Consider the following 20,101-nt stretch of genomic DNA (forward strand, 5'->3'; position numbering starts at 1 on the left):
GTTTAATAGATTTATCTCTTATACACACATTACGTATTCATTGATCTTAAGTATAAATAAAAAAAAAAAAAACAAGTATAATTTAAAAAACAACTTTTGTAGGATGTGAGGGACATTAGTATGTGTATATTAAAAATAGTTTGGGTTTCTTATATTAAATCATGTAAGAGTTTAATAGATTTATTTAGTTCCAATATAAAAGTATTACGTATTCATTGATCTTAAGTATAAATAAAAATAAAATAAAAATAAAGGTATCATCTATAAAACAAGGTTTGTAGGTTGTGAGATACATTATTTTGTGTTCATAAAAAATAGATTGACATGAATCCATGAATACATTACAAGACTTTAATGGATGTATTTCTCTGTAATAAGTGCAGAGTAAATGTTTCCTACGTTTTTCTGATAGTTTGATGACGCTCCCTAACGCTTTAGCTGAACTTGGCGCTTAATCAGCGGTTTCATTTTAATCTTTCTTTAAATAAATACATTTAACCTCAAAATTACAATAAAATAATTTTTGTAGTATGTAGTATACTTAAATCTGTGCAAGAAATCGTAAAATAAATAGGTGTTAGGTGTTTTTTGAACCATTTATATAGATCGGAATGGCGAATGTTAAACGAATGTCGAATATAAAACTAACTACCGCAGTCAATTGGCTGGCCAGTTAATCGACCTGTCACTTTTGAGCTTCAATCGTGAAGTTAAACCTAACTAACCATAAGCAAACAAGCATTCACTGAAATTGTAGAGGCATTTGAATTACCAGATACAAATCAGATATATTTTTTTTTAGTTGTTTTTTTCCTTAGTGCACATTGCAAGATTGTATTGCCTGTTTCATTCAAAGTTGAGTTAGTGCCAAATAAGTAATTAGTATCATTTTAAAGTATGTCTGGGTGGTTGTCATAGCTAGTTAAAACATGTTTGTGTTTGTTTAAGATGTTTGTCATTTTAATGGTGGTCATGCTTGTTAGTTGTATTTTATCTGTAGCTGTTATACTGTCACTTTATCTTTCAGGTTTTGATTGGATGGCAGCTGTTATTGTATGAGGTGGACATGTAAGTTTTGCACTTACTTCACAAACAATCGTCGAAAAATACTTGAGCATTATAGATCCAGTCACGGTCATTATGGAGGAGGATTACCACTTCCTTGCATTTACAGTGATTGTGTGTGCTATTTTAAGTCACACAAGGCTCTGGCAACACACGTGAGAAGTCATGGATTTAAATGTGGTGAATCTGTAAACTTCAAAATTAGATGCCTGTTATGTGACTTTAACCAACCTGCAAGTGTTAAACAATACTTCTGTCATCTTAACACTCATTTGAGAAAAAAAGAAACTCATTTGTCCTTTTAATCATTGTGCTTTTAAGTCAAGGGTTTATTCAAGTTTTACTTCACACAAAAGTCGATATCATAGCTCTGCTTTGTTACAAGACTTTAAAGCTGAACTTCTTTCTTGCCCACCACTGAGTGAACACTCCGGTGTTAAACTAGATGCTGGTGGGAACTCCTCTAATAACACTGAGTCACCTGATGTGGATTTTGATTTACAGTTTGATGATGATGATGATTATGATGCTGGAGTTGAACATGATAACATTGGTGACAAAATTAAGAGTAGACTTGCATCTTTGCTTCTACGTATGCAATCGGTCTTGCATGTATCTATATCAGCTACTCAGGAAATAGTAAATGAACTTTATGAAATTGGTACTTTAGCAGGTGAACTTTCCAAGAAAACTGTAGAAGACATTCTAAAAGAGCACAGTTATAATATACTGTAGATGAGGTCACACTTAAGTTGGTGAAAGAAACCTTGCAGGAAACTAATCCTTTTAGTTGTCTTTCAGAGACTGGGACTCTTGGAACTGAATACAAAAGACTCTTGTTTTACAAGGAAAGATTCAATGTTATTGAACCAACTGAGTATGTTTTAGATCCTTTACTTAAGAAAACCTTTGTTTATGTTCCAATTTCAAGTGTATTGCCAGCGTTATTGAACAGGGCTGATGTGATGTTACATTTGATTTTTCCAAAACTTTGTCAATCACAGTCAGGTCAGTACAGATCATTTTATGATGGGCTATACTTCAAAGAGAGTCAAATTGTTTCTCATGAGTTGTCAGTTTACTTAGGGTTATATATAGACGAATTTGAAATTTGTAATCAGGTACAGATCAGCCTTGTCCAGTATATATGTAGCCTTGCTGTGCAATAGTACTGATGTGAAAACATTTGGTTATGAACGAGTTGTTGAACCACTACTCAAAGAGCTTTGTATATTTGAGAATCAAGGATTTTACATTAGTAGACCGGGTACTTATGTGTCATCAGATAATTTAGGAGCACATTCCTTTGCTGGCTTTCAGGAGTCGTTTTCTGTTGATAAACTTTACAGATTCTGCTTAGCCAGCCGCAGTGAAATACAGAGTACATCTGTCAGAACTGGTTGCTTTCCACTTAGAACAAAAATATCATACAATGAAGCTGTTCAGAAGCTTAAAGAGCAAGAGAGCATAGTTGTCAATGGTATTAAAAGTGACTGTCTTAAATAAGCTAAACTTTTTTCACTGTGTAACAGCCTTTCCACCTGACTTTTTACATGATTTGCTGGAAGGAATAGTGCTTGTGGAGCTGTGTTTGTGTTTAAAGACATTGATTGCTAAGAAATATTTTACTTTAGAGGAACTAAATACTGCAATTCAGCGTTTCCCATACAAGTTTTCAGACAAAACAAACAGGCCACATAAAATTCCAAACACATTTATGTTAAAAGGGACAATTGGTGGGAATGGACATGAGAATTGGACACTTTTGAGGCTGCTGCCATTACTGATTGGGGATAAAGTGTCAGAGAATGACACAGCTTGGTGTGTCCTTACAGATCTTAAAGACATTGTGGAAATTTTAGCTTCATCCACATTTACAGAAGAAAAGCTTTTCTGCCTTGAAGCCAAAATCTTTGAACATCGGCAGCTTCTGCAAGAAGCTTTTCCTGCTTTTAAGTTGAAACCGAAGCACCACTATCTTGAACACTACCCCTACCTAATTCGCTGTTTTGGTCCTCTACTTGACTTCTGGACAATAAGATTTGAGGCCAAGCACAGCTTTTTTTAAGAAAGTTGTCCGGGACGTTAATAACTTCAAAAATATTTTGATGACTTTAGCTTCAAGGCACCAGCTCATGTTAGCTTATAATATGGACATGCCTAACCTGTTCAAACCAACAGTGCAAGTTGGAAAAATTTCAACTGTTTCTTTTGAGATTTTGGACCTCTCAGTTAAGGACGCTATCAAAAGGAAATACAAAAGTGTGACTTCTGTGTCTCTTGCTACAACTGCTTTCATCCATGGGACCAAATACACTCAAGGAATGTTTTTATCCACAGGAAGCACAAGTGGACTTCCTGATTTTGGGAAAATGATAAATGTGCTAATTGTGGAAAACACACCCTGTTTTATTGTGGAACCTTATACAGCTTGGTACCTGGAACACCTGAGATGCTATGAAGTCTGCAAGAACTACTCTGCAAAGCTGCTTGTAGTCCAGCCAGAGGAACTCAACGATTACTTCCCCCTGTCAGCTTATATGGTGCGAGGCAGACTGTTGATCCCTCCAAAAGCATTTCTGCTACATTGAGGTAAGTTTGACCAAATTGTCAGATTATTCCTAAACTTGATGTATTTTCATGCTAAGAGATGTTGCAATTTAAGTGATGTGATTAAGTGAACTCAGATGTGTATATTTAATGCATTGCTGAACAGTTGAACTGGATAAGACTTGGCCATACCAACACGATTAATTTTAAGCCTAATGTCAGGGCTGCAAGATTAATTAAATGTTTATCGTTATTACAATATTAGTTATTGTAATAAACACATTGTAAGAATTGTGATAACACTTCATTTTTCAAGGAAATATTTAAATCTTTACAATTTAAATATTTATACCCTCATAAATTTTACCGTTGTTCTCAGCATTGTGGAATTCGTAGGACACCATTATTAGTGATTGTAACTGCAGCAGCTCTTTGATGATGCATCATAATCTGCACAATGCATTAGTAAAATATGTGTCAGGTAAATGCTGTAAATATTAATGGGAATTACCCATAGGAAGACTAAATTCTAAACATATTTCAGGTGGACAAAGGCAGAATGGGACTGGTTAGTTTGGGAACAAAACATGGTATTAAGGCAATAAGGTGATGCTATTTTTTATTTATTCTCTCCCAGTGTCCAGAATCCAAAATGCTACTGAGAATCATTCTAAACAAAGATGACATTAGGAAGATACGTACAGTACTGACAGTGAGCCAGAGACTCTTGATTCCTTTCACACTTTTTTGAAGTGCAAGCTTGGTTTGGAAGGTGACTTTGTAGTGCAATTTCAAGATTCAGACTTTGACAATGAGTTCTGCAACTTGGTAAACTTGTCTGAACTTCCTAAAGAGAAGGCAACTCTTAAGATCATTATCAAGCAAGCCCCTGAGTCGTATCATACTGACTCAACACTGGACACAGCAAGTCTTTCATCACCATCGTCCGTTGAGGACAGTCTTATTTGCCGTCGACCTTGGCCTGACCCTTTTGTCATTCCTAAATTTTCGTATGATGTGGAATTGAAGCTCAAACATGGTAATGAAGCATACCAGGAGAACGGAACCCTTCTCAATATAAGCAAAGACACAAAATCTGAGATACTTGACAAGTTTATTGTTTTATTTGGATCCCCATTAGCTACTATTTCCATAGCAGCTATTCTTCCTGGGGTCCGACAAACAGAAAATACATACATACAAAACAATTAAATAGTACATAAGTAACACATTACATTAAAATTTCTCTGTTTTAGCTTAAACTGCCCGGTTATTGATCTTACTAGCACTGATTCAGCTAATCTTTACATTTGTTAAATAATGTCTTTTTAGTGATTTCTTAAAACATATTTTACTCTCAATTTTAAGTAGTGAAACAGGCAAAGAGTTCCACTCCTTAATAGCTCTGTAAACCACAGTTCTACACATGTAATTAGTTCTTGCTCTTGGTAATTTAAAATAGTTTTTTGTTGAATATCTTGTGGTATTAGTTTCTCTCGCTCTTATTTGTTCTAACTGATCATAAAGGCTCGCTGGATATTTTAGCTCATAAGTATTCTTTATGAGTTCCACAAGGTTTGTCTTCCACTATCTTCAACCTTTAGCCACTCTAGTTCCTTGTGCATTTTATCAATGTTGGTTCTATATGGGCAATGCAGTGCTGTTCTTGCTGCCTTATTCTGCATTATCTGTAATTTCATCAGATGTTTTTTTGCTGCATTAGACCATACTGCTGCACAGTAATCTAAGTTAGATAATACCAAAGATTTTATTACTAGTTTTAATGCCTTCTGTGTGAAAAATTCTGAACATCTTCTTATTACAGCTAAGCATTTGCCCATTTTTGTTATTGTATTCTCAATATGCTTTTCCCATGATAATCTATCATCTATTATGACCCCCAATAGTTTTACTTCTTTTACTTGTTTAATTATTTCTTCGTCTATCTTTAATGTCACCTCCGATTTTCTTTCTGGTGATAATTTAGATTCAATTATAATGGTCTTTGTTTTTGGTATGTTTAAAATAAGCTTATTGTCTTTGATCCAGTTTGTTACTGACTTTAATTCCTCCTCCAACTCATTAGATAGATCATTCATTGTTTCAGCTGATGCATAAAGAGTAGTATCATCAGCATACATCTGTAACTTGGCTTTATTCAACACTAGCGGCAGATCATTTATATATATTGAGAACAACAGTGGACCAAGACAGCTTCCTTGTGGGACTCCAAGATCCACCTGCTTGCTTTCTGACAAACTTCCATTGTAAAAAACCCTTTGACTCCTATCCGAAAGATAACTTTGAAACCATGCAATAACAGGCGCATCAATCCCATAACAAACTAGCTTATTCAACAACAGCTCATGATTCAGCACATCAAATGCTGCACTAAGGTCTAAAAGTATTACTCCTACTAATCTTTTATCTTCTAGTTCTTTTAACCAATCATCATTCATTTGTATTAATGCAGTGCATGTTGAATGTCCTTTCCTATAAGCATGCCGACAGTTAGAGATTAGATTGTTCTCAGATAAATAGCTTTGTATTCTAGATGTCATTACTTTCTCTAACAATTTTCCCAAACTTGGTAGTAGACTTACAGGTCGACCATTGGGTCCATTTAAGGGACTTTTGATATCTTTAGGTATTGGGATCACTTTTGCTTCCTTCCACAATTTGGGGTATATCCCCTTTCTTAAACTTAATTTAAAGATATAGCAGACCGGTTTAGTTATATATTTTACAGCCATTTTTAAAATTCTCCCATCTAAGTTGTCAATTCCCGATGTTCTTTCATTTTGTATATTGTTTATAAGTTTTTCAACCTCTTCCTCACTTACATGGAAGTTTTTAAATTGACAGTTTTTCTCTTTCATTATTAACTCTTTTATATTTAAACGGTATTGTTTGTCCTTTTGTTTGGTCATCTTACTTTGAAGGATATCTGTTTTATTAATGAAATAATTGTTAAAATAATTAGCTATTGACTTTGGTTTTGTTAAAAATGATCCTTCGACCTCGATAGAAAATGGCAACAGATTTCCCTTCCTACCTAATATAGATTTTACTGTCTTCCATAGTTCCTTTCCATTGTTAATTGAATCCCCAATCCTATTTTTGTAATACTCTTTTTTTTCTTTTTCCTATTGATTTTGCAAACATAATTTCTCAATTTATAATATACCTTCCAAAGTACAGTACTGCCATTTTTTTTATAGCTTCCCTTTTTGCCTCATCCCTTTGGACCATGCTGTTCTTTAATTCTTCATCCATCCATGGAAACTTTATGTTCCTTACTGTGGACTTTTTCAAGGGTGCGTGTTTCTCTACCACTAGCATAAACAACTCCATACATTTTTCAAGTGCATTATCTGGGTTTTCCTGTTCGTATATATCAGTCCAGCATACAGTTTTTATATCTTCAATGAATTTGTCTAATTTAAACTGCCTATAAGATCGTTTTATAGCTACTCGTGGTGCAGCTTTCGGCATTTTAGTTTTTCTTGTTATAATTACTATATTATGATCACTGCTGCCTACTGGCACAGAAATAGCCTTAGAACACTGATCACTTGCATTTGTACAAATATGATCTATGCATGTAGATGTTTTTATTCCCGCCTTATTTGTTACGGTTCTTGTTGGAACAGTTACTACTTGTTCTATGTAACAGGTATTTAATATATTTAACCACTTCTTTTTAAGTGGACAAGATGTTGATAGCCAGTCAATGTTGATGTCGCCCAACAAATATATTTCCCTATTTCCATCAGTCACTTTATCCATCATTTTCCCCATCAATTCAAAATATCTACTATCAGCATTTGGTGGTCTATAGCAGCATCCTACAAGTAGAGGTTGCAGATGAGGTAACTGTATTTGTAACCACAAGGCTTCTAGTTCATTAAAAGACAAGTCAGTTCTAAGTTTTGCTACTATATGTGTTTGGATATAGATCGCAATCCCGCCACCATAGCTATTCCTATCTTTCCTATAAATATTAAACCCTTGTATTGCTACAACATCATTTTCAAAGGTAGAGTCTAGATGTGTTTCTGATACTGTTAAAACATGAATTTTATGATCTTCCAATATTTCAGCTATTTCATGAATTTTGTTTCTTAAACTGCATATATTAAGATGTGCTATATTTAACCCTTTCTTTGAAAGTTTATTTACAGATGGCATTATCTATTTATATTCATAACTATGCTTTACATCATACAATGAACTTCTTAATATTACACATTTTGTGTTTGTGTTCTAATTCGCGTACGTACCGCTAGACTCCCACTAGGGCTGGGCGATATGGATCAAAAATAATATCTCGATATTTTTTGCTGAACGGCGATATACGATATATATCTCGATATTTTTTTAAAAAGACACTTCTGAGACAAAGCTACATGTTCCAATTTTTTTACAGCCACTTTTATTAATATTCATGCTGGGGAAGCTTCACACAAGAATAATTTTTCCTATTCTAAGAAAAAAAAAAGTTGTTTTCTAAGGCATCGCCTGTCGTCTAATGTGAATTACAAATATATTGTCTTGTCCTTTAAGAATGTTAAATGTACTATAGGGCGCAGGGAGCGAGTGTGTAGGGAAGATGTTGGAATGACACGGTTTCCGGCTGAGCTTGTGTGACATTAAAAGTAAAACCCCGTTAAAGTAAACCCCTCGTTAACCCCCCACCCCCCCATGTTTGGACTTTATACATTATTTTATGTATATGTCGCCACAACATTAACATTTACATTAATATTTTATTTTACTGTGTAGAACTCAGTTCTGTAATACAGGCAGAACTAATCGTTCATGTTACTGTGTAACTATTACAACATCTAATGCATTTTAATCAGCGTTCTGCTGATGCACTTTATTATTCACTTTATTATGATTTAACAGCTTTATTTGTTGTTTAATTGCTGTTTGCTCCTTGTTTACTGCAGAGTTAGTGCATGCAATTTAATAATGTTTGGTTGTTTATTGGCCGACAACAAGAAATACTATAATAGAAGATAAATAAATAAATGATGTGTCGGACGTCGGGCGATCGTCCAGTATAAACTAACACGACCACGTACAACATCCAGTACAGAAATCCCCATAATGTTTGTATTTACAGATAGAGCAAATACTGTATATGCACATCACATATACAAACACGAGTCAGAACAACAGGAGACGCACCGTTACGTTATTATTACTTTCTCAACACTTAATGTGAAGTAAATACGTGCATGTCAGCGCAGCTTGTGTTGGTTTTTAAAACGAATAACGACTCGTTTTCTTGTTTTTTAACTTTGGGATTTGAAGTGAAAAACGAATGACGGTACACGGAGCTGGAACCTTTTATCTGGACTTGTTTTCGGCATTCTCTACAGAATACATTATTCTGCTGCTCATCTGACACTTTGAATTCGAACCATCTCCAAATAATTCCAAAAAGAGTCATTATTTTTCTTTTCAGTAAGCAGCTCCTCTTCGATAGCTTCTGTCATGTCTTTATCCGTCTCCATGCTATCGCTGGTGAAGCAGTGGGGAGGGGCGAGTTGTGTTCAGTGAGGCAGAGGGGCAGGGCAGGTGAACATGTGCAGAGACAAACTGGGAGAAGAGAAAGACGAACTGTCGGATCTAACTGGAACGCAACATCTATATCGATATAGGCGATATTGTCTTATCTTATATCGCGTATGAAAATATATCGATATTTTATAAAATCTCGATATATCGCCCAGCCCTAACTCCCACCTCTTATATTATGCATCTCCTTTGCTTTCTCCATCCTATTGGGAGGATGTACTACTAGTTTATCATATCTAAGATATGCCACATCACCCCTCTCTCTTGCAGCTCTCAAGGCTGGCATAAGTTCTTTCCTCTTCTGACGAACAGCTTCTATACTATCTTCACTAACGTAGATGTTACTCCCTTTTAGATTTTTACAATTTGCTGTTTCTGGAATACCGTCCACTACAATGTTGTTTCTCCTAGACTGACCCTCCAAATAGTCCATCTTTCCAGTCATTGTTATCATGGATTCACATATCGTCTTTGTCAGTTTGTATTGATTTTAAATCTATTTTGATTCTTTTGATATCCCCACTCATCTCCTCAATATCCTTTTGAGAAAACTGTAGGCTGGCCTTTATGTCTCTCTCACAATCTCATCGACTCTTTTATTCATTGTCTCCATTATAAGTTGAACGGATCCTTTAAAATTACTCTCTTGCTGCTGTAGGAGTTGAACATAGAAGTCTTTTTGCTGGTGTAACAATTATTTTACTTGTTGAAGGGAAACACTATCCTCACTTGCCATTCCTGCTCCTTTAGGCGGCATGACTGTTTAGAGCTAGCGCGATGTAGCAGCCCCCTTCAGTCGGCCTCCGTGCAGAGCGTTCTGAGCGAGCGCGTAGTTGAAACGGTGTTACAAGCTCGCACTTAATCGCCGATCTCCGATCGTCTTTCCCTATACGAAAACAGCTTTACCCGATCATCTATCCAACCTCCAACCGAATTCCTTAATCAAATCCAGCAGTTTATTCCTTAAAAAAATATCGGCAGCGATCCGGCCGTGCCAAACAGGAAAACAGCGTGACAGGAAATGACGTTCCTGTAGTCAGTCATAATGTTGAGGAGATGAAGAAGAAGAAAGTAGATTGGAAGAAAGTTACTGACATGATGGCCAGCACATTCTCTCTACGACGAAAAGAAATAGTCGAAGAACAACCACTTGTGGCAGAGGTGAAAGCCAAATGGCCAGCTTTGTTCACTGATCGACAGGTAAATGTTATGTTAAAAATCCTCTACATTACCGATTATGTACCATGACGTACACATTGCATGAATTAATTTTTCTGTTTTCTTGTCTTGTTTACTGTAGATTGAAGCTGAATTCACTCGACTTACGTCCATTGGCTTGTGGGATTCGTTCGTTTCTGGGCTGGACCAGCATTTGGCTAGATTCTTGCAGATGTACAGGGCCAAGAGTCACTGCATTTCAGAGCCTCCTGACTATGCTTGATTATGATGTGAGTATTACAGCTGTGTCCGAGAAATATGCAGTTCACTCAGATGTGATGTGGTAATGAGTGTTGCACTGGTGAGTGGATCAGACTCAGCACTGTGCGAGTACAGCAGACACTGGAGTTTTTAAACACTGTGTCCTTTCACAGTCAGCTCTATTACCTTGTTGGTCCACTTTGTGATGTAATGTCAGGGACAATAGCTCATCTTTTCGTACACAGTTTACATTAGTCATCCTGTAGTCCATTAGTTGCCACAGGACACTGTTGGCTGGATGTTTTTGGTTGGTGGGCTATTCTCAGTCCAGCAGTGACACTGGTCTGCTGATACAAGTGGAAGACACAACACACACTAAAACACTACCACCATGTTGGTGTCCCTGCAATGCTGAGAATGATCCACCACCTAAATAATGCATGTGGTGGTCCTGTGAGGCTCTTTTAAAAGTACTGATTTTGGTACCCAACCCATGTACCACACCACACACTCATTGGCCACTGTGCTTGCACAAATTAGAATTAGTCCTCTGCATTTTACCCGTCCATGCAGTGAAACACACATACACATTAGTGAACACACACTAGGAGGCAGCCTTATCAACGGCGCCCAGAGAACAGTTGGTTAGGTGACTTGCCCAAGGTTCTGTCAGAGGATCGAACCGGCAACCTTACGATCACAAGATTGGTTCCCTAACCAATTTAATTGTAGTTACTCATACTGACATGCCTTATGTGCTCTGTCTTCAACAGAATTCACTCCAAAATAAAAGGTCAGTCACGCTTAGAGGCCTTCCACACTTTCTCAGAGAGGATCCATCCAAGTTTTTAAAGACTGCTGAGGTAAGTGTGATCAGAACATGTATTGCATGTGTAACATAACTTGTAGAGTTTAAGGTATCAAACATGGTAATGTAAAATGAGTGTTCATTTTCTAAACTCCAGAATGAAACTCTCTATACTCAAACTAATCAGATCCCAGACAGAAGCTGGGTTTATTGCTAAAGATGATGTGGTTCCAGTATAAAGCAGTCCAGGGCCCGTATGTATCAAACTTCTTAAAAATTTCTCCTAAGAATGCTGCTAAGAATGGACTTAAGTCTAAAATTATTCTTAGTTAAAAGCTGAGACTAAAAATTATTTATTAAGCCTCTCAGTCTCACTTTAAGCGAAGTGTAGGAGTAATTCTTAAGTGTCAGTCTAAGAGCTAATTTACGACACCTGTCAGTGCCGCAAAGCTGATTCTGGGATGACGTCATTTCCAAACCCCCGGCAAGAACCAATCACTGCATCGGATTTCAAGTTTAAGATTATTTCCTGAGAAAAGTCAAGATCAAAGTTTTAAAAATGTTGAAATACTTTCACATTTAACTTAAGAATGGTGCAATTATTATTTTTGTGAAGAATGTCTGAAATAAAACACTGTATTCACGTTGTTAATAAATAATCCGAATAAAAACAAGTCTTCATGTTGTTGCAATTATTTATTTGTTGGTGACAAATTGAAACAGGTGCTAGGCTGATTAAACAATTTGTCATGTGCATTTAAAAGCTTTCATTGATGCTGTGATCACTAAAGCCATGGATTGTAAAAGGAAACCGAACTGGAGAGAGGAGGAAACACTTACACTTGTAGAGTTAATAGAAGAATGAAAAAATATTATAAAAGGGAAGTTCAGTCCCACACTAACTAGTGCGGACAAAAAAAATGCTTGGGAGGAAATCTCACGACTTATGACTGCATCTCATGTTGCCTGCATTCGCTCACCATCTGACTGTGAAAAGAAATGGTATAATATTCTGTCAAAAAGCCGCACAGAAATATCCGCCTATAAGTCCTATATGACACGCACTGGTATGTATAATTTTCCATTCTTTCTTTTGTTATTCATATATTTTCTATGATTTATTTTGGAGACTGTATACATTCTAACTGAATCACATTCAGGCGGTGGACCACCGGGAAAGCCTCTTAGCGCAGTTTGTGAAGTGGTACAGCGTATCCTCGGGGAAGACAGTGCAGTGATTTGTGGTGTGGACGGGGGTCAGGATCCTGCATTATTGAAATTTGAAAACCTATCTCAAAGGCAAGTTTTTTTAGTCATTTATTTACATTTTCACACAAACACTGTGATGCTAATTATCACTTCAAATTTATTGCATCGTCAGTAATGAAGAAGCTGCTCGTGCTATGGACCCTGCTGGCTTGAGCACAGATTCTCCATCTGCTCCTCCGTTTTTGACCGAGCTTCCAAACACCTCAAGTCATGACTGGCCGGAGGAAGAGTGGGCGTCTGAAGGAGGTCTGGTAGAGGACTCGCTCCCGAATGACATACAGGAACTGAAAAGGCAAAAGTTAAAGCTACAAATTAAAGTATTGAAATTGCAGTATGAATATTATAGTCTAGCGCTAAAAAAACGAAAGGAAGAACAATAAAAATGTAAAGCCATGCTTATCTTGATGCCTAATTATTGTGCATATTTATACATAAAATTGAAATCTGTACCTAAAATGAAGGATTGCAAAGTGTTGTCTGTAGCCTGTCGCATCACGTGTGCTGGCAGGGGTGCTCTCATCTCCATCTTCATCACCGTCATCACGGTTCTCCAGTGTTGGGGGGGAAGGGATGTTGCGCTTCTTACAAATATTATGCAGAATTGCACATGCCATTATGATTCGGCACACTTTTTCCGGACTGTACCGAATTTCAGAATGTAAAATGTGGAATCTGCGCTTCCACTGGCCAATCCCTCTTTCTACCACACTTCGTGTAGAACGGTGTGCCCTGTGAGATGATTTCACGAAAACTAATTAGCTATAGCCTAAATTAGGATTATGCAAAAAGAAAATACATATGGATAACATAGTAGACAAACCTATTGTGTGTTGTTGGAAAGTCAATAAAACGGGTGACAATGTGTCGCGCTGTAAGTGCCATAATTGTTTGCATGACAACTCGGCTAATTGTTGGTTGGGATGGTCCCAAATCATCAGCACTACACTGCTGCATTTTTCCTGTAGCAAGAAAACGAAGCATCAGCACTACTTTTAATTCAGCTGGGATGGCGTTGCTGCGTGTAGTTGATGGTGAGATGACATCTCTCACTAAGTCAGTGACAAATATGATTCCTGCTCTGTCCAGTCTATATCGTTTAATTAACTGAAAGTCATCAAACATTTCAAAGACATTCTTCCGCTCTTGGAAGGTTCGCACGCGTCTCTGTCTTCTCAGTGCCATCTCTGTCCCCCGGTGGCGACTCTTAACAACTTAAGAGACCTCTGGAGCAGTCTTAACTTTTCGGGAGAGTAAGAGTGATTCTTAGACTTCAGAGTTTTGATAACTGGCACTTACACTTAACTCGGTGATTAGGAGCAAATCTAAGAATTTTTCAGCACTTAAGTCCAAAATTCCACGCTAAGAAGTTTGATACATACGGGCCCAGGTTTCTTGTTCATGATGCCACTGCAGCCTGGTTAGAACAGCCTAGATGGTGGGCAGTTATCATGCATATTGGCACAACTACAATATCTCTCAGCCAAGCAAGCACATTGCACGGTCTGAACTAACTGTGGATTTTATACTTTATATTTGAAACTGATTCATATTGGTTATTAACCAGTTTGGTAAAACCATTTAATTTTTAATGTGTGCATAATCATATACACTCTGAACTGGTCTTGTGATTTTAAAATGACATGAAATAACCCTTTAGGAAATATGATTTCATTACTGCTGAAAGTTCATTATGGCCTGCTATTTTTTTAATCTGTTTTGAACATGTTATTAAACAGTTTTTAATCAAAGATATGTGGTGTTGACACTTAAAGTGGAATGTTAACTGATTTTTTTTTTATCCTTTGCATTGCTTGGCATTTAGAGAGAGCAGATCTGTATATGATTATGATTGAATAAGGAATTGTGAGATTGTGACATTGTAGTTTATATAATAGTTTATGTATTTACATAGAATTAGTTTAAAGGTGCTTCTTTTGACATTTTTATGCAGATGGGGGACACATGTACCCAAAGTAAACACTTAGGGTTAGGGTTAGGGTTAGGGTTAGGGTTAGGGTTAGGGTTAGGGTTAGGGTTAGGGTTAGGGTTAGGGTTAGGGTTAGGGTTAGGGTTAGGGTTAGGGTTAGGGTTAGGGTTAGGGTTAGGGTTAGGGTTAGGGTTAGGGTTAGGGTTAGGGTTAGGGTTAGGGTTAGGGTTAGGGTTAGGGTTAGGGTTAGGGTTAGGGTTAGGGTTAGGGTTAGGGTTAGGGTTAGGGTTAGGGTTAGGGTTAGGGTTAGGGTTAGGGTTAGGGTTAGGGTTAGGGTTAGGGTTAGGGTTAGGGTTAGGGTTAGGGTTAGGGTTAGGGTTAGGGTTAGGGTTAGGGTTAGGGTTAGGGTTAGGGTTAGGGTTAGGGTTAGGGTTAGGGTTAGGGTTAGGGTTAGGGTTAGGGTTAGGGTTAGGGTTAGGGTTAGGGTTAGGGTTAGGGTTAGGGTTAGGGTTAGGGTTAGGGTTAGGGTTAGGGTTAGGGTTAGGGTTAGGGTTAGGGTTAGGGTTAGGGTTAGGGTTAGGGTTAGGGTTAGGGTTAGGGTTAGGGTTAGGGTTAGGGTTAGGGTTAGGGTTAGGGTTAGGGTTAGGGTTAGGGTTAGGGTTAGGGTTAGGGTTAGGGTTAGGGTTAGGGTTAGGGTTAGGGTTAGGGTTAGGGTTAGGGTTAGGGTTAGGGTTAGGGTTAGGGTTAGGGTTAGGGTTAGGGTTAGGGTTAGGGTTAGGGTTAGGGTTAGGGTTAGGGTTAGGGTTAGGGTTAGGGTTAGGGTTAGGGTTAGGGTTAGGGTTAGGGTTAGGGTTAGGGTTAGGGTTAGGGTTAGGGTTAGGGTTAGGGTTAGGGTTAGGGTTAGGGTTAGGGTTAGGGTTAGGGTTAGGGTTAGGGTTAGGGTTAGGGTTAGGGTTAGGGTTAGGGTTAGGGTTAGGGTTAGGGTTAGGGTTAGGGTTAGGGTTAGGGTTAGGGTTAGGGTTAGGGTTAGGGTTAGGGTTAGGGTTAGGGTTAGGGTTAGGGTTAGGGTTAGGGTTAGGGTTAGGGTTAGGGTTAGGGTTAGGGTTAGGGTTAGGGTTAGGGTTAGGGTTAGGGTTAGGGTTAGGGTTAGGGTTAGGGTTAGGGTTAGGGTTAGGGTTAGGGTTAGGGTTAGGGTTAGGGTTAGGGTTAGGGTTAGGGTTAGGGTTAGGGTTAGGGTTAGGGTTAGGGTTAGGGTTAGGGTTAGGGTTAGGGTTAGGGTTAGGGTTAGGGTTAGGGTTAGGGTTAGGGTTAGGGTTAGGGTTAGGGTTAGGGTTAGGGTTAGGGTTAGGGTTAGGGTTAGGGTTAGGGTTAGGGTTAGGGTTAGGGTTAGGGTTAGGGTTAGGGTTAGGGTTAGGGTTAGGGTTAGGGTTAGGGTTAGGGTTAGGGTTAGGGTTAGGGTTAGGGTTAGGGTTAGGGTTAGGGTTAGGGTTAGGGTTAGGGTTAGGGTTAGGGTTAGGGTTAGGGTTAGGGTTAGGGTTAGGGTTAGGGTTAGGGTTAGGGTTAGGGTTAGGGTTAGGGTTAGGGTTAGGGTTAGGGTTAGGGTTAGGGTTAGGGTTAGGGTTAGGGTTAGGGTTAGGGTTAGGGTTAGGGTTAGGGTTAGGGTTAGGGTTAGGGTTAGGGTTAGGGTTAGGGTTAGGGTTAGGGTTAGGGTTAGGGTTAGGGTTAGGGTTAGGGTTAGGGTTAGGGTTAGGGTTAGGGTTAGGGTTAGGGTTAGGGTTAGGGTTAGGGTTAGGGTTAGGGTTAGGGTTAGGGTTAGGGTTAGGGTTAGGGTTAGGGTTAGGGTTAGGGTTAGGGTTAGGGTTAGGGTTAGGGTTAGGGTTAGGGTTAGGGTTAGGGTTAGGGTTAGGGTTAGGGTTAGGGTTAGGGTTAGGGTTAGGGTTAGGGTTAGGGTTAGGGTTAGGGTTAGGGTTAGGGTTAGGGTTAGGGTTAGGGTTAGGGTTAGGGTTAGGGTTAGGGTTAGGGTTAGGGTTAGGGTTAGGGTTAGGGTTAGGGTTAGGGTTAGGGTTAGGGTTAGGGTTAGGGTTAGGGTTAGGGTTAGGGTTAGGGTTAGGGTTAGGGTTAGGGTTAGGGTTAGGGTTAGGGTTAGGGTTAGGGTTAGGGTTAGGGTTAGGGTTAGGGTTAGGGTTAGGGTTAGGGTTAGGGTTAGGGTTAGGGTTAGGGTTAGGGTTAGGGTTAGGGTTAGGGTTAGGGTTAGGGTTAGGGTTAGGGTTAGGGTTAGGGTTAGGGTTAGGGTTAGGGTTAGGGTTAGGGTTAGGGTTAGGGTTAGGGTTAGGGTTAGGGTTAGGGTTAGGGTTAGGGTTAGGGTTAGGGTTAGGGTTAGGGTTAGGGTTAGGGTTAGGGTTAGGGTTAGGGTTAGGGTTAGGGTTAGGGTTAGGGTTAGGGTTAGGGTTAGGGTTAGGGTTAGGGTTAGGGTTAGGGTTAGGGTTAGGGTTAGGGTTAGGGTTAGGGTTAGGGTTAGGGTTAGGGTTAGGGTTAGGGTTAGGGTTAGGGTTAGGGTTAGGGTTAGGGTTAGGGTTAGGGTTAGGGTTAGGGTTAGGGTTAGGGTTAGGGTTAGGGTTAGGGTTAGGGTTAGGGTTAGGGTTAGGGTTAGGGTTAGGGTTAGGGTTAGGGTTAGGGTTAGGGTTAGGGTTAGGGTTAGGGTTAGGGTTAGGGTTAGGGTTAGGGTTAGGGTTAGGGTTAGGGTTAGGGTTAGGGTTAGGGTTAGGGTTAGGGTTAGGGTTAGGGTTAGGGTTAGGGTTAGGGTTAGGGTTAGGGTTAGGGTTAGGGTTAGGGTTAGGGTTAGGGTTAGGGTTAGGGTTAGGGTTAGGGTTAGGGTTAGGGTTAGGGTTAGGGTTAGGGTTAGGGTTAGGGTTAGGGTTAGGGTTAGGGTTAGGGTTAGGGTTAGGGTTAGGGTTAGGGTTAGGGTTAGGGTTAGGGTTAGGGTTAGGGTTAGGGTTAGGGTTAGGGTTAGGGTTAGGGTTAGGGTTAGGGTTAGGGTTAGGGTTAGGGTTAGGGTTAGGGTTAGGGTTAGGGTTAGGGTTAGGGTTAGGGTTAGGGTTAGGGTTAGGGTTAGGGTTAGGGTTAGGGTTAGGGTTAGGGTTAGGGTTAGGGTTAGGGTTAGGGTTAGGGTTAGGGTTAGGGTTAGGGTTAGGGTTAGGGTTAGGGTTAGGGTTAGGGTTAGGGTTAGGGTTAGGGTTAGGGTTAGGGTTAGGGTTAGGGTTAGGGTTAGGGTTAGGGTTAGGGTTAGGGTTAGGGTTAGGGTTAGGGTTAGGGTTAGGGTTAGGGTTAGGGTTAGGGTTAGGGTTAGGGTTAGGGTTAGGGTTAGGGTTAGGGTTAGGGTTAGGGTTAGGGTTAGGGTTAGGGTTAGGGTTAGGGTTAGGGTTAGGGTTAGGGTTAGGGTTAGGGTTAGGGTTAGGGTTAGGGTTAGGGTTAGGGTTAGGGTTAGGGTTAGGGTTAGGGTTAGGGTTAGGGTTAGGGTTAGGGTTAGGGTTAGGGTTAGGGTTAGGGTTAGGGTTAGGGTTAGGGTTAGGGTTAGGGTTAGGGTTAGGGTTAGGGTTAGGGTTAGGGTTAGGGTTAGGGTTAGGGTTAGGGTTAGGGTTAGGGTTAGGGTTAGGGTTAGGGTTAGGGTTAGGGTTAGGGTTAGGGTTAGGGTTAGGGTTAGGGTTAGGGTTAGGGTTAGGGTTAGGGTTAGGGTTAGGGTTAGGGTTAGGGTTAGGGTTAGGGTTAGGGTTAGGGTTAGGGTTAGGGTTAGGGTTAGGGTTAGGGTTAGGGTTAGGGTTAGGGTTAGGGTTAGGGTTAGGGTTAGGGTTAGGGTTAGGGTTAGGGTTAGGGTTAGGGTTAGGGTTAGGGTTAGGGTTAGGGTTAGGGTTAGGGTTAGGGTTAGGGTTAGGGTTAGGGTTAGGGTTAGGGTTAGGGTTAGGGTTAGGGTTAGGGTTAGGGTTAGGGTTAGGGTTAGGGTTAGGGTTAGGGTTAGGGTTAGGGTTAGGGTTAGGGTTAGGGTTAGGGTTAGGGTTAGGGTTAGGGTTAGGGTTAGGGTTAGGGTTAGGGTTAGGGTTAGGGTTAGGGTTAGGGTTAGGGTTAGGGTTAGGGTTAGGGTTAGGGTTAGGGTTAGGGTTAGGGTTAGGGTTAGGGTTAGGGTTAGGGTTAGGGTTAGGGTTAGGGTTAGGGTTAGGGTTAGGGTTAGGGTTAGGGTTAGGGTTAGGGTTAGGGTTAGGGTTAGGGTTAGGGTTAGGGTTAGGGTTAGGGTTAGGGTTAGGGTTAGGGTTAGGGTTAGGGTTAGGGTTAGGGTTAGGGTTAGGGTTAGGGTTAGGGTTAGGGTTAGGGTTAGGGTTAGGGTTAGGGTTAGGGTTAGGGTTAGGGTTAGGGTTAGGGTTAGGGTTAGGGTTAGGGTTAGGGTTAGGGTTAGGGTTAGGGTTAGGGTTAGGGTTAGGGTTAGGGTTAGGGTTAGGGTTAGGGTTAGGGTTAGGGTTAGGGTTAGGGTTAGGGTTAGGGTTAGGGTTAGGGTTAGGGTTAGGGTTAGGGTTAGGGTTAGGGTTAGGGTTAGGGTTAGGGTTAGGGTTAGGGTTAGGGTTAGGGTTAGGGTTAGGGTTAGGGTTAGGGTTAGGGTTAGGGTTAGGGTTAGGGTTAGGGTTAGGGTTAGGGTTAGGGTTAGGGTTAGGGTTAGGGTTAGGGTTAGGGTTAGGGTTAGGGTTAGGGTTAGGGTTAGGGTTAGGGTTAGGGTTAGGGTTAGGGTTAGGGTTAGGGTTAGGGTTAGGGTTAGGGTTAGGGTTAGGGTTAGGGTTAGGGTTAGGGTTAGGGTTAGGGTTAGGGTTAGGGTTAGGGTTAGGGTTAGGGTTAGGGTTAGGGTTAGGGTTAGGGTTAGGGTTAGGGTTAGGGTTAGGGTTAGGGTTAGGGTTAGGGTTAGGGTTAGGGTTAGGGTTAGGGTTAGGGTTAGGGTTAGGGTTAGGGTTAGGGTTAGGGTTAGGGTTAGGGTTAGGGTTAGGGTTAGGGTTAGGGTTAGGGTTAGGGTTAGGGTTAGGGTTAGGGTTAGGGTTAGGGTTAGGGTTAGGGTTAGGGTTAGGGTTAGGGTTAGGGTTAGGGTTAGGGTTAGGGTTAGGGTTAGGGTTAGGGTTAGGGTTAGGGTTAGGGTTAGGGTTAGGGTTAGGGTTAGGGTTAGGGTTAGGGTTAGGGTTAGGGTTAGGGTTAGGGTTAGGGTTAGGGTTAGGGTTAGGGTTAGGGTTAGGGTTAGGGTTAGGGTTAGGGTTAGGGTTAGGGTTAGGGTTAGGGTTAGGGTTAGGGTTAGGGTTAGGGTTAGGGTTAGGGTTAGGGTTAGGGTTAGGGTTAGGGTTAGGGTTAGGGTTAGGGTTAGGGTTAGGGTTAGGGTTAGGGTTAGGGTTAGGGTTAGGGTTAGGGTTAGGGTTAGGGTTAGGGTTAGGGTTAGATCTGTCTCGCGTGTG

At 40.2% G+C, this 20,101-nt stretch overlaps 2 long non-coding RNA genes across 2 annotated transcripts; both read left to right on the plus strand.

The window, feature by feature from the left end:
- Window positions 1–1,039: 1,039 nt before the first annotated feature.
- LOC134305889 (uncharacterized) lies at window positions 1,040–4,298 on the plus strand. The gene is made up of 3 exons (XR_010008858.1): window positions 1,040–1,068; window positions 3,496–3,657; window positions 4,253–4,298. It is a non-coding gene; the product is annotated as an uncharacterized LOC134305889 (long non-coding RNA).
- Window positions 4,299–9,927: 5,629 nt separating this feature from the next.
- LOC134305890 (uncharacterized) lies at window positions 9,928–12,724 on the plus strand. The gene is made up of 4 exons (XR_010008859.1): window positions 9,928–10,404; window positions 10,505–10,652; window positions 11,397–11,486; window positions 12,592–12,724. It is a non-coding gene; the product is annotated as an uncharacterized LOC134305890 (long non-coding RNA).
- The last annotated feature ends 7,377 nt before the right edge of the window (window positions 12,725–20,101 follow it).

This window comes from Trichomycterus rosablanca, unplaced genomic scaffold, assembly GCF_030014385.1.
Source record: "Trichomycterus rosablanca isolate fTriRos1 unplaced genomic scaffold, fTriRos1.hap1 scaffold_160, whole genome shotgun sequence".
NCBI classification, from domain to species: domain Eukaryota; kingdom Metazoa; phylum Chordata; class Actinopteri; order Siluriformes; family Trichomycteridae; genus Trichomycterus; species Trichomycterus rosablanca.